Here is a 15,610-nt window from a genome sequence, read left to right on the forward strand (position 1 = left end):
CAACTGACCGAATCTCACTCAGCATGTTAGGAAGGGATTTCTCACCTTAGACTTGCTGGAAATTAACGTTTGTTGGCCCTCAAGTCAAGTTAAGCATGTTTCCTAAGGAAGAACATCAAGAAAACACATGTTTAAGCATGTTTCCTTGAAACCGAAGCAAAAGGGAGATGGTGCAGCCAACTCACCTTGATTCCAGCCTTGATAAGTCATATGATCATGTTGAGAAAGAAGAGAGGATCATTTTGTTCGGATTGGAATTTTAATTTGAGTTTTAGTTCAGGAGAAATCAAGCTTTCAAGATTAAAGTGTCATGAAAGTTTCTCTCTTTTCTGTCTTCTCATTTTTGGCCAAAGGGAGTAAATGACCAGCCTTGGAGTGTCTTGGGGGTATAAGGAGAGTTGTGATTGGTTGGCTTGGAGGTGGGTTAAAATAATATTAAAATATCTCCGGTGTATAACTACTAAAACTAGATGTATCGGAACACTTGTAAAAATATCTCTAAAATTTATTTTCTGAGCTACTAGCATAAATGACACTAGTAACATATTTATTATGAGAATAGAACATGTATTATGAAACCTTAGCATTGCTAAAGTCATCAGAGAATGTTGGTGTTAAGCTGCACTAGTAAACTTTGAATCCGGTTAAACCAATTTCCTGTTTTTATACTATTATCTCTCTTCTCCCATGAATCGAGTCCGGTTCGTCAAACTGAGACTATTTACGGAAACCAGAATCAAAACTCCTAACTGATACGCTTCAAAAACCAGGTTCTTCGTGATTGCGTTGTCGGGCTTATCTCAACTAAGGTCCTGAGTTAAAGATAATATAATGACAATGAGGATTGAGATGCTTGATGATATAGCAGAGGTTCTCCCCTTACTGATCTTCTGAAGAAATCCGTACTTTCAGAAAATATCTCGCGTACTCAAAAATTGGGGTTGTTACACACTGTTTATTCATACATTCAGAAAACAAAAGCAATGCCACCACATCAAGATAATTGAACTATTTTTATTATAAACTTGAAATTTATGTATCTCTCAATTCTTTTTAAATAAAATTTTCTATTTAAGCAAGGTGAGAGATATATGGAACATTTTATAGCCTTAAGACATAAATGCAAATGATCTTGCAACAAGAACAAGAGAACAGACAACACAACATAACAGAAAATAGAAAAATACAAAAGAAAAGGAGATAAAGAGAACGAATCCACTTTTAATGGTGGCGGCTAGTAATCCTCCTTGAGGATCCAATATGGTGCTTGATATTTTCTATGTCACTCATTTACCTTTGTTGTTCTTCCCTCATAGCCCTTTGGTCTTCTCTAATGGATCTTTGGTCTTCCCTTATTTCATTGAGGATGGTGGAATGGATCTTTGGTCTTCCCTCATAACCTCAATTGCTCTATGTTAGAGCTCAATTCTCCCATGGAAGTATGCCATTGATCTCAATAGCTTTGAGGAGGAAAATACATCCCTTGAGACATCTCAGGGATTTCATGCTAAGGCGGCTGCAGAGGCTCTTGTGCATGCTTTTTAGTTTGCTCCATCCCCTTCTTAGTGATGGGCTTGTCTTCCCCGATGAAGATGTCTCCTTCTATGACAATTCCAGCGGAATTGCATATATGACAGATGAGGTGAGAGAATGCAAACCTTGCATTTGTGAAAGGCTTTTCTCAGCTATTTTGTACAGTTCTTGAGGAATTACCTCATGTACTTCCACCTCACTTCCAATCATGATGCAATGAATCACGATGGCCCTTTCAATAGTCACTTCTAACCGGTTGCTAGTAGGGATGATAGAGTGTTGGATAAATTCCAACCATCCTCTAGCTATGGGCTTAAGGACAAGCCTTTTTAGTTGAATGGGCTTGCCTTGAGAATCCCTTTTCCACTGTGCTCATTCCACACAGATGTCTGAGAGCACTTGATCTAGTCTTTGATCAAAGTTGACTCTTCTAGTGTAAGGATGTGGGTCTCCTTGCATTAGAGGAAAGTTGAACGCCAACCTCACACTTTTCGGGCTGAAATCTAAGATTCTACCTCGGACCATGGTGCTCCAATTCTTTGGATTTGGGTTTACAATAGTGTCATGGTTTTTTGTAACCCATGCATTAGCATAGAACTCTTGCACCATTAGAATCCCAACATTTTAAATGGGACTGGTTAGGACTTCCCAACCTTTTCTCTGGGTCTCTTGATAAACCCCAATTTTGTGGTTTATCTTGTGCTTAATTTAGGCAATTTTATCATATTTTCTCAAATTTATTCAATGAAATAGCATAGTTTTATGAATTGCTCCTAATTTATGCTTAAGAGTAAAAACATGATTTTTAGGGCTTTAAATCACTAATTTTAATTCAATTTAATTCCATTCGATGCCTTGATATGTTTGTTAAATGATTTTAGGATTCGAAGGCAAAGATTGGATTGAAGGAATGAAGAAAAAGCATGCAAAAATGGAGAATTCATGAAGAAATGAGGATTTGCTTAATTGAATGCCATGCGCACGCATCACCCATGCGTATGCGTGAAATGAAAGTTTCGCAAGTGACGTGCACGCGTCACCCCATGCCCACGCGTGACAGGAAAATTTCCAATGATGCGTATGCGTGACCCATGCGTATGCGTGACAAGCGGCACGTGACCAACTTAAGGGCAATATACGGGGGCGATTTCTGAGCTCAAGGAGGCCCAAATCCAACTCATTTATGATGCTTTTGAACCCAAGGATGGCAAGGGATTGGGAGGAGGAGACTCATAGTGTAATTTTTATCATGTTGTAGGTAGAATTTCAGATAGAGAAGTTCTCCCTTCTCTCTAGAATTAGGGTAGTTTAGGTTAATTTTCCTTAGATCCAGCCTTTAATTGTTGTTTTGATTTAGTTTTCCCTTTTAATTTCTTGTTGTTACATCTCTATTCTTCTAGTTTTACTTGTATTCCCATTATTTGTTACTTTTATGCTTATGAACCCTTGTTGATTCCAATTTTCTTTTAATGCAATTTTTTGTTCCCATGTCTCTTTATGTTTATCTTCATTGTTATTGTTAATTTCTTGCTCATGTTAGTTGTAGCTTTTATTAATTCTTGCATTTTATGATGTTTACCTTTCTTGCACTCTAGGTGTTTGATAGAATGGTTCCTCTAGTTTTTGGGTAGTTCTCTTTACTTTTGGCCTAGGCTAAGGGAATTGGGGGACCTTGAGTCATTGGGTCTCAATGAATTGGTGATTTGAGAACCCTATATGGTCAATTTGATAACCATTGACTCTAACCTACTACTAAGTCAATTAGTAGCTAGGTTAGGACTTATAGATTGATGTTGATCAAGCCTACTTGACGTACTTAATACATTGAGGTAGATATTGTACTTACTTCAAGTATAGGAGTAGACTTAATGGGTCCTCATAATTGTCAATATATGGTTTGATGACAAGGATGGTGATCTCAATTCCCATGTCTAGCCAAGAGTTCCTTTCCTTTCTTTTATTAGCTTTTGTCATTTATTTTCTTGTTATTTACTTTTCTTGCTAATTTCCAAATCAAACCCCCCATATTTCTTCATAACCAATAATTGAGCACTTCATTGCAATTCCTTGTGAGACGACCAGAGGTTTGAATACTTCGGTTAATTTTCATTGGGGTTTGTACTTGTGACAACCAATATTTTAAAATTTGATTGAGAATTATTAGTTGGTTTAGAACTATGCTTATAACAAAGAAATTCCTTTTCTATTAAGAGAATTTCTAGACCGACAATAATTTTTCATATCAAATTTTTGGCTCCGTTGCCAGGGAATTGCAATGGTGTTATGTTATTGGCTATTGTGAATATGTGAATATGTTTACCTTTTGCTTGTTTATTAGTTTTTGTTAGGTTTAGGGATGCGTGAGCATCTTTCCTATCTTTTCCTAGTGAATTTGCATGTAATTTGTTAAGTTTTATCAAGAATTTATTCTCTCTCTACCTTATTCTTCTATTCTTCTCTTCTTCTACTCACATAAGAATCTCTATACTGTGACATAGAGGATTCCTCTTCTTTTCTGTTCTCTTCTTTTTCATATGAGCAGGAACAAGGATAAGAACATTCTTATTAAAGCAGATCCTGAACCTGAAAGGACTCTAAATAGGAAATTAAGAGAAGCTAAAGCACAACACTCTGGAAAGGACCTTACAGAAATTTTTGAAAAAGAATAAGACATGGCAGCCGAAAACAACAACAATGGTGGAGATGCAAGGAAGGTGCTTGGTGACTTTACTGCACCAACTTCTGACTTCTATGGAAGAAGCATCTCAATTCCTGCGATTGGAGCAAACAACTTTGAGCTTAAACCTCAATTAGTTTCTCTAATGCAGCAAAATTGCAAGTTTCATGGACTTTCATTGGAAGATCCTCTTCAGTTCTTGGCTGAATTCTTGCAAATCTGTGATACTGTTAAGACCAATGGGGTTAATCCTGAGGTCTACAGGCTTATGTTTTTCCCCTTTGCTGTAAGAGACAGAGCTAGGATATGGTTGGACTTACAACCTAAAGAAAGCCTGAACTCTTAGGAAAAGTTGAGCAAGCTTAGAGTAGAAGTCCAAACCTTCAGATAGAAGGAAGGTGAATCCCTCTATGAAGCCTGGGAAAGATACAAGCATTTGATCAGAAGGTGTCCTTCTGACATGCTTTTAGAATAGAGCATCTTATGTATATTCTATGACGGTCTGTCTGAATTGTCCAAGATGTCATTGGACCACTCTGCTGGTGGATCCCTTCATCTTAAGAAAATGCCTGCAGAAGCCCAGGAACTCATTGAAATGGTTGCAAATAACCAGTTCATGTATACTTCTGAAAGAAATCTTGTGAATAATGGGATGACTCAGAAGAAAGGAGTTCTTGAGATTGATACTCTGAATGCCGTATTGGCTCAGAATAAAATATTAACTCAGCAAGTCAATATGATTTCTCAGAATTTGACTGGAATACAAGCTGCATCCGGCAGTACTAAAGAAGCCTCCTCTGAAGAGAAGCTTATGACCATGAGAATCCTGCAATGGAAGAAGTGAATTACATGGGAGAATCCTATGGAAACACTTACAATCCTTCATGGAGGAATTATCCTAATTTCTCATAGAAGGATCAACAGAAGCCTAATCAAGGCTTCAATAATAATAATGTTGGGAGAAATAGGTTTGGCAATAGCAAGCCTTTTCCATCATCTTCTGAGCAACAAACAGAGAATTCTAAGCAGAGCCTCTCTGACTTAGCAACCATAGTCTCTGATCTATCTAAGACCACTCTCAGTTTCATGACTGAAACAAGGTCTTCCATCAGAAATTTGGAGGCACAAGTGGGTCAGCTGAGTAAACGAGTTACTGAAATCCCTCCTAGTACTCTCCCAAGCAATACAAAAGAGAATCCAAAGAGAGAGTGCAAGGCCATCAGTATACCCAACATGGCCGAACCTATAGAGGAAGAAGAGGCAGTGATTTCCAGTGAGGAAGACCTCAATGGACGTCCACTGACCATTAAGGAATTCCCTAATGAGGAACCAAAGGAATCTGAGACTCATACAGAGACCATAAAGATTCCACTGAACTTACTGTTGCCATTCATGAGCTCTGATGAGTATTCTTCCTCTGAAGAGATGAAGATATTGTTGAAGAGCAAGTTGCTTAGTACCTAGGAGCAATCATAAAGCTGAATACCAAGCTATTTGGTAATGAGACTTGGGAGGATGAACCTCTATTGCTCATCAATGAACTGAATGCCTTGGTTCAACTGAAATTACCTCAGAAGAAACCGAATCCAGAAAAGTTCTTCATACACTGTATCATAGGCACCATGACCTTTGAGAAGGCTCTATGTGACCTGGGGTCAGGAATAAACCTCATGCCACTCTCTGTAATGGAGAAACTAGGGATCTTTGAGGTACAAGCTGCTAAATTCTCACTAGAATTGGCAGACAAATCAAGAAAACAGGCTTATGGAGTTGTAGAGGATGTCTTAGTGAAGGTTGAAGGCTTTTACATCCCTGCTGATTTCATAATCCTAGACACTGGGAAGGATGAAGATGAATCCATCATCCTTGGAAGACCCTTCCTAGCCACAGCAAGAGCTGTGATTGATGTGGACAGAGGAGAGTGATAAACCCCGATTTTGTAGTTTATCTTGTGCTTAATTTGGGTGGTTTTATCAACTTTTCTCACATTTATTCAATGAAATAGCATGGTTTTATAATTCTCCCTTGATTTGTGCTTAAATGTGAAAACATGCTTTTTAGGCCTTAAAATAGCCAATTTTAATCCACTTTAATTCCATTCGATGCCTTGATATGTTGTTGAGTGATTTCAGGATCATAAGGCAAGTATTGGATGGAAGAAATGAAGAAAAAGCATGCAAATTGGGAGAACTCATGAAGAAATGAAGGAACCGTAAAGCTGTCAAGCCCGACCTCCTGGCACTCAATCGACCTTAACTTGAGCTACAGAGATCCAAATGAGGCGGTTCCAATTGTGTTGGAAAGCTAATATTCGGGGCTTCGAAATGATAGAAATTTTACCATATGTTGCTTCGCGATCAGGGGCGCACACGCGCTATGTACGGGTGCGCGTCGATTCTGCCCGTGGGTCCACTTTAATGAAATCGCCCTCAGCAATTTTGCAGCTCATTTTGGGCCCAATCTAACCCATTTCTGATGCTATTGAACCCAAGGATTGAAGGGGGAATAAACCAAGTAGTCATAGTTTAGTTTTCATCATGTTTTAGGGTAGAATTCTAGAGAGAGAGGATCTCTCCTCTCTCTAGATTTTAGGGTAGTTTTAGTTAATTCTTCTTGGATCCAAGTTTTAATTCTTGTTTTGATTTAGTTTTTCCTTTTAATTTCTTGTTGTTATATCTCTACTCTTCTAGTTTTACTTGTCATTTCCTTTATTTTGTTACTTTTATGTTGATGAACCCTTGTTGGATTTCCATTTTCTTTTAATGCAAATTAATGTTTGATGTTCTTTTTATTGATGAATTGAGTTGTTGATTTACTTTTCTTGCAATTAGTAGTTGGTAGATTTATCATTCTTGCACTTTTATCATGCTTTCCTTGTATGCCTTCCAAGTGTTTGATAAAATGCTTGGAAGAATGTTAGAGTAGATTTTGAGCATTCTTGGCTTGGAAAGAGTAATTAGGTAATCTTGAGTCATGAAAACCCAACTTATGTTGGTGATCTAGAGTTGTTAGCTAATATTGTTTCCATTGACGCTAATCTTTTGCTAATTTAATTAGTAAGTTGATTTGGACTTTTGGATTGAGATTAGCTAGTCTTGTTAGACTTTCTCTCATGGAAGATAATATGATACCTTCTTCCAATGTTGGAGATGACGTAATGAGATAAATTCTTGTGTATTATTGTGGTATGATTGATTAGTCTTGTTTGACTTTCTCCCTATTTGTTGGAGTTGACTAAATAAGATGAATTAATCATTGCATGACTAGGATAGAAAGCCTATGATCTCAATCTTTCCCATGAATGTCTCTCTTTATTACTTGCTTTCTTTAATTGCTCTTTTTACTCTTCGTGTCATTTAATTTTTCTTGCCATTTACTTTCTTGCAAAAATATAAAACCAACCCCCTTACCCCCTTTATAACCAATAATTGATCACTTCATTGTAATTCTTCGTGAGACGACCCGGAGTCTAAATACTTCGGTTAATTTTTATTGGGGTTTGTACATGTGACAAAACCATATTTTAATTTGATGTGAGAGTTATTTGTTGGTTTGGAGCTATGCTTACAACGAAATTCTTATTTCTACAAGAGAAAATCCTAACCAACACAATTTTTGCTATCAGAGAGTTAGTCCTTCAATTGAATGAGGACTACCTTGTGTTTAAGGTTTAAGGATCTTCTTCTGTAACCATGGAGAGGAAACATGAAAAGCTTCTCTCAATACAGAGTCAAACAGAGCCCACACACAACTTCTAATTTTGGTGTTTGGAGGCCATCATTAAGCTCTGAGTCTCTGTGAAGCTCTCTAAGAGCTCACTATCAAGCTATTGACATTAAAAAATCGCTTATTGGGAGGCAACCCAATGTTATTTAATTATATTTATTTATTTTCCATTGTCATTTTATGTTTTTTTTAGGTTGATGATCATGTGAAGTCATAAAAACAGCATCAAAAATAGCAAACCCTGGAGGACAGGCTTACTGGCGTTTAAACGCCAGTAAGGATAGCAGAATGGGCGTTTAACGCCTAGTCTGGCAGCATTCTGGGCATTAAACGCCAGAATGGGCAGCATTCTAGGCGTTTAACGCCAGAAAAAGGTGTCTGGTGTCTGGCTGGCGTTAAACGCCAAAATTGGCAGACATACTGGCGTTTAACGCCAGAAAAGGATGTCTGGCTTGCGTTAAATGCCAGAAAAGGGCAGCAAACTGGTGTTTAATGCCAGAATGGTACAGGGAGCAGAATTCTTTGACACCTCAGGATCTGTGAACCCCACAGGATCCCCACCTACCCCACCTCTTCTTCTCTCCTCTTCACACCTTTCCATAACACTCTTCCCCAAATACCCTTGACCAATCACATCAATACCTCTTCCCCAAACACCATTCACCTATCAAATCCTACCCTCTTCCCCACAACCTCTTCACCACTCACATCCATCCATCATAAAACCCCACCTACCTCACAATTCAAATTCAAACCATTTCCCTCCCAAACCCACCCCTTCATAACCGAATTCCCTCTCTCTCTCTTACCCTATTAATACCCCTCCTTACAACCTTTAATTTCACACCTCATACACACTTACCCCCTTGTCCAAATCCACTCCTCCCCTCCATCTCCTCCTTTTCTTCTTCTTCTACTCCTTTCTTTCTTCTTTTGCTCGAGGATGAGCAAAACCTTTTAAGTTTGGTATGAGAAAAAGCTTTGCTTTTTATTTTTTCATAACCATTAATGGCACCTAAGACCGGAAAAACCTCTAGAAAGAGGAAAGGGAAGGCAATTGCTTCCACCTCCGAGTCATGGGAGATGGAGAGATTCATCTCAAAAAGAGTGAATATTCGGAGATCTGATGTGAGATTCAAAGAAGAGGTTGGGAAGCTCTCACCAACCCAATCCAACAAGTCAGAATCTTAATGGTTCAAGTGTTCTATGCCAATGCATGGATCACTAAGAACGGCCATGATCAAAGTGTGAACCCGAACCCAAAGAATTGGCTCACAATGGTTCGAGGGAATTATGATAAACCACTATTTTATGGTTTATCTTGTACTCAATTGAGTGGTTTTTATCAACTCTTTACCCACTTATTTATACTATTTGCATGTTTTACATTTTCCTTCCTGGTTTTGTGCTAAGATTGAAAACATACTTCTTTGATCTTATATTTGCTTATTATTAATCCTCTCTTATTACCATTAGATGCCTTGATATGTGTGTTAAGTATTTTTAGAGATTACAGGGCAGGAATGGCTCAGAGGATGGAAAGGAAGCATGCAAAGTGGAAGGAATACAAGAAGTTGGAGAAACTGCTAAGCTGTCCAGCCTGACCTCTTCGCACTCAAACGGCTATAACTTTAGCTACAGAGGTCCAAACGACGCAGTTCCAGTTGCGTTGGAAAGCTAACGTCCGAGGTTTCGATTTGATATATAATTCGCCATAGCTTCCCCAAAGTTAGGTGACAGGAACGCGTGAATGACGCGTCCGCGTCGCATCTGCGAACCTCAACCCGCGCGGCCGCATGGATGATGCCTCCGCGTCACTTACCCGCGACCTGAACGTAACAGAAATTGCAGGCGGCGATTTCTGGGCTGTTTTTCACCCAGGTTTTGGCCCGGAAAACACAGATTAGAGGCTATAAAGTGAGGGAATGCATCCATTCAGAGGGGAGCTCGCCAATTTTTACTTTCCATGATTTAGATTTAGTTTTGAGGGAGGTTCTCTCCTCTCTCTTTAGGATTTAGATTTAGGATTTTTATTCACTTTCAGGATTATCTCTTTTGATCAGGTTCAATATTCCTTTTATTTACTTTTGCAAGTCACTTTATGAATCCTTTCATGTTACAGATTACTCTTTTATTAATGTTATTTGAGGTATTTCAGTTTAATATTGATTTCTTTTATTTATGCTATTGTTGCTTTTACTCTGAAGACATTTTTATTCTAGTAGATTTACTTTCCCCCTTTTGGTTTTGGTTAAGAAATCAGTAACTCAGGAGTTGTCAAACTCAAACATGATTGATAATTGTTATCTTGTTAATTGAATTGAACTTCAATAATCCCAATCTTTTCTTAGGAAATAAATAGGATCCGAAGATCAAACCAATTAATCCCTTGACCTTCCTTTATATTAGTAAAGGCTAACGAAGTGGAATTAAGATTCAATTATTATCATCATTGATAAGGATAGCCAGGATAGGACCTCTAATTTCTCATACCTTACCAAAAGTTTGCTTTACAGTTATTTATCTATTTTTAATTGCCATTTAATTTACTCGTCATTAAATTACTTGTTCTTCATTCTTAAAACCCCAATTCTACAATCATCATAACCAATAATAAGAACATACTTTTCTGCAGTTCCTTGAGAAGACGACCCGAGGTTTAAATACTCGGTTATCAATTTTAAAAGGGGTTTGTTACTTGTGACAACCAAAACGTTTGTAAGAAAGGTTGATTGCTTGGTTTAGTAACTATACTTGCAACGAGAGTTTACTATAACCTCTAAACCATCAATCTTCAGTTCTTCAAAATGGCGCCGTTGCCGGGGAACTGCTAACGTGTGCCTTATTATTGGTTATTGTACATATTTTTCTTTTACTTGTTTATTTATTTCTGTTTCTCCTTTTTATTTTTATTTGCTACTATGAACTCTCACCCCTCTCGCTTTGAGTTTGGTTCTAACTTTGTTGAAGGAAATAGAAGTTACAGCAGGAATATGTATCAAGGTTAGACCAATCAAGGATGGATGGAGCCAAGAGGATCTAATCAACCCTTCAGGCAACAACACCCTCCAAGATATCATGGACAACGACCATTCTACAGTGCATACCCAGCCGATAGATATGGTGGACATCCTTGTAACTACCAACAAGCCCCACCCCGTGCCTATAGACCATCTTCTCAACATAACCTCGAACCACCACACTCACAAGCTTCTCTTCACCATTCGCCACCGTATGATCCTTTCCTACCCCAGTTCCAATCCAATCACCCCCAAGCACCACCACTTCCCTATGTATCATGTCCAAATCCATCACCCCGAGAATCAGAGGTTCGCCTCAAGGCAACAGTAAATAAACTTCAAACAACCATTCGACAACTGGAGCAAGCAGTAATTCAATTAGCTTCTAGACGCGCGAACATTCAAGGATTGACCACAGCCTCATGTGGACAATCTAATGAAGAGCGTAGCATGAAGGAGACACTAGAAACTCCAGTGGACAAGACAGAGCATAAATTCGTACTAGAACAAGTAGAAGAAGCTGTCATTGTACAAGAAGAAGAGTTGGTTGAAGATCTAGGAGACGCTGAATGGTGCACGAAATTGTGATGTCCAGGCTTCAACAATCCCTGGCAACGTGAGCAACTTGGTATGCACAATCGTGATTACGCTTTAATTATGTAAAATTCATGGCTCTTTCTTTCCCTGGCAGTGGCGCCAAGAACATGGTGCCAATACCATGGTTCACAACTTCGATACAACTAACCAGCAAGTGCACTGGGTCGTCCAAGTAATACCTTACGTGAGTAAGGGTCGAATCCCACGGAGATTGTTGGTATGAAGCAAGCTATGGTCACCTTGCAAATCTCAGTTAGGCAGATATAAATTGAAAATGGTGTTTTCGAATAATAAATAATAGAATAGGGATAGAGGTACTTATGTAAATCATTGGTAGGAATTTCAAATAAGCGAATGGAGATGCTTTTCGTTCCTCTGAACCTCTGCTTTCCTGCTATCTTCATCCAATCAGTCTTACTCCTTTCCATGGCTGGCTTTATGCAAGGGCATCACCGTTGTCAGTGGCTACATCCCCTCCTCTCAGTGAAAAATATGCTCACATGATATGTCACAGCACGGCTAATCATCTGTCAGTTCTCGATCATGCTGGAATAGGATTCACCCTCCTTTTGCGTCTGTCACTAACGCCCAGCACTCGCGAGTTTGAAGCTCGTCACAGTCATCCAATCATTGAATCCTACTCGGAATACCACAGACAAGGTTTAGACTTTCCGGATTCTCTTGAATGCCGCCATCATTCTAGCTTACGCCACGAAGATTCTGGTTAGGAGATCTAAGAGATATTCATTCTAGCTTATTTCATGTAGAACGGAAGTGTTTGTCAGGCACGTGTTCATAGGGGAGAATGGTGATGAGCGTCACACATAATCATCACCTTCATCACGTTCTTGGGTGTGAATGGATATCTTAGAAGCGAAATAAGATGAATTGAATAGAAAACAGTAGTACTTTGCATTAATCTTTGAGGAACAGCAGAGCTCCACACCTTAATCTATGGAGTGTAGAAACTCTACCGTATGAAAATACATAAGTGAAAGGTCCAGGCATGGCCGAGATGGCCAGCCCCTAGAACGTGATCAATAGTCTCCTAAGATGAACAATGGATTAAAACTGAGACCAAAGATACCTAATACAATAGTAAAAGGTCCTATTTATAATAAACTAGCCACTAGGGTTTACATGAGTAAGTAATTGATACATAAATCTACTTCCTGGGCCCACTTGGTGTGTGTTTGGGCTGAGCTTGAGTGTTGCATGTGTAGAGGTCCTTCTTGGAGTTGAACGCCAGCTTTTGTGCCAGTTTGGGCGTTCAACTCTGGTTTTGGCTCCTTTTCTGGCGCTGGACGCCAGGTTTGGGTAGAAAGCTGGCGTTGAACGCCAGTTTACGTCGTCTATTCTTGGCCAAAGTATAGACTATTATATATTTCTGGAAAGCCCCGGATGTCTATGTTCCAACGCAATTGGAAGCGCGCCATTTCGAGTTCTGTAGCTCCAGAAAATCCACTTTGAGTGCAGGGAGGTCAGAATCCAACAGCATTAGCAGTCCTTCTTCAACCTCTGAATCTGATTTCTGCTCAAGTCCCTCAATTTCAGCCAGAAAATACCTGAAATCACAAAAAAACACACAAACTCATAGTAAAGTCCAGAAATGTGAATTTAACATAAAAACTAATGAAAACATCCCTAAAAGTAACTAGATCCTACTAAAAACATACTAAAAACAATGTCAAAAAGCGTATAAATTATCCGCTCATCACTGAACCTCCATGGGAATCCAGAGTTGAGGAGAACTCCGTCAAGGATGTTACAGTTGATGCTAAGGAGGACATTGCACAATCCCCAAGGCAAGTCGTTTATGAAGAACTAGACAGAATAACCCAGGACACAAATTCCCTTGATGATGATAGTCACAAGTCAAGCTCTCTTAGTAATGAACTTGCATCCGTAAGTGAATTCTCTGAGATTGAAGAACCTTCCCCAAATGAATGTGAAGATGATGCAGAGGTAGATTTCTCTCAACCTCCGATCTATGACTCGAGTGATGAGGAATACATAGAAGACTTTGACCAGGATACAGATGCATTTGAAGAATCCTGCGAAGAAGTGGAGGAATTCACAGAAGAGCACAAGGGAGTAGAACTTACAGAACCACCAGAAACACCTACCCCAAGGCCATTACCGCCTAATACAAGCTTCAAGTGGGTACAATCCTTAACCTTTAACTTTACTTATTCACTTGAATATGGTTTACTTGAAACAGATGGCCAGCTTAGAGCCCTCTGCGGCTTTAAGAGTAAGAGGGAAATGGCTCGTACTCAGAGCTGGTGTACAAGGTTCAATAAGGTTTCATGCTTCAAATCGAATTGCATGGATTGGTATCATGCTCAATTGAATGGATCTCAGAAAACGTTTGGTCACTATGGTGAGAATCTACTTTCTAAAACGCCCGGATGGAAAAATATAGATCAAAACGAAGGCGGATTTAGAACCAAAGTTTGGGATCTTGGAAAATATTTTGATATTCATCACCCCGGGAGCCTGAAAATCTGTTTGAAGCTGCTCAAAAGCTTCACATGCCTAGTTTGGGACCCCGGAGGCTGCTGGCATTCCAAACATTGGTGGAGATTTCTGGATGAATTTAAACACAAGCCACCATAACAGGAAGCTCATCTAATGTCCAACTTAAGGACTTTAACTAAAAGTGCTAGGTGGGAGACAACCCACCATGATATGATCGTTCCTTTTGCAATTTTAATTTTATTTAGTTTTGTTTGTTTTTGAATTTTATTTTATTTTATTGAACCTGGAATCATGCATAGCATTCGCATTAAGCATTGCATTCTGCATACTGCATTCTGCATTCTACAAAAAAAAAAATTGAGCACGCGACGCAACCGCATCAGCGACGCGTCCGCGTCGCAAGGAGATGGGAGACAACACTAATATGAAGAGAGAGTTACGCAGGAGCAGCGCTGGAGGCGTGTCAATGGCACAAATCGTCCCACGCGACCGCGTTGCTGACGCGACCGCGTCATATGGGAATAATGGCCTCCCACGCGACCGCGTGCCCCACGTGGCCGCGTGCCCTGGATTTCGACGTAAAAGGGTGCACAACTAATTATTGTGCTAGAGTGGTGCTGGATTGGTGCTGAACGCACAATTCTACCCACGCGACTGCGTCACATTCTTCTAAAGCCCACTCACGCGATCGCATGCCCCATGCAATCGCGTCACTTAAAATTTGGCACTAATAATAATTTGAACAGAGAGTTGTGCGAGCGTGAGGCTGCCCTCGCGCCAGTAGCATGTATTGTGTTACGCGACCGCGTGACCGACGCGATCGCGTCAATCAGTTTAAGCGCAAGCCGCGCGACCGCGTGCCCCACGCGACCGCGTCGCTTGCGCCGCACAGCTTATCCTAATTTGCCAAATATCTTATCTTTTCTCCCCCAATCTAGTTTTTCCTCCCTCCTTTCTTACTTACTTCTTCTTCCATTCTTTCCCTTCTCATTCTTCTTATCTTTCATTCTATTTCACTTAATTTATTTGAATATTTCATTCATTGCATTTTAATTTTGTGCATATTTTTCTTTTCTTTTCTAAATTTATTATTTTACCATTGGTGTTCAAATGTTCTTATTCAACTGTTATATCTTTTCTGGTATTATCTTGGTGCTTGTGACTTGTTTTATTCTGGTTAGGTAATATTATTTAAATCAATGCCAATCTTTTATACCTGTATTACTTTTTGCATTGACATGAATTTATATTATCTCTCTTTCCACACTCTCTTCCCCATTGTTGCAATTTTGCACCACTGGTATGCCATGGCTTCTATTATTTTCTCACTTACATGTTGAAGCTTCCATGTAAATGAGACCCTTATCATTTGGCATTAACCCACCCATACTTCTTTTATTTTCTTATCTCTATTTCTGGGTTACTCTTCTTCCCTTTTTCTTTCAGGATGGCCACCCAGAAGGGAACCAGAAGACGTTTACATGGGGAGACAAACAAGTCCATCAGCACAATCCTTGAAGAAAAGCATCAGTTGGAACAGCCCGTCCACCTGCACATCTCAGCATGCACCGAGGAC

At 39.4% G+C, this 15,610-nt stretch overlaps 1 non-coding gene across 1 annotated transcript; it reads right to left on the bottom strand.

Annotated features, from left to right (window-relative positions):
* Nucleotides 1-4,568: 4,568 nt before the first annotated feature.
* On the bottom strand, nucleotides 4,569-4,676 carry LOC112753497 (small nucleolar RNA R71). The gene has a single exon (XR_003177882.1). It is a non-coding gene; the product is annotated as a small nucleolar RNA R71 (small nucleolar RNA).
* Between the last annotated feature and the right edge of the window lie 10,934 nt (nucleotides 4,677-15,610).

This window comes from Arachis hypogaea, chromosome 15 (genome assembly GCF_003086295.3).
Source record: "Arachis hypogaea cultivar Tifrunner chromosome 15, arahy.Tifrunner.gnm2.J5K5, whole genome shotgun sequence".
NCBI classification, from domain to species: domain Eukaryota; kingdom Viridiplantae; phylum Streptophyta; class Magnoliopsida; order Fabales; family Fabaceae; genus Arachis; species Arachis hypogaea.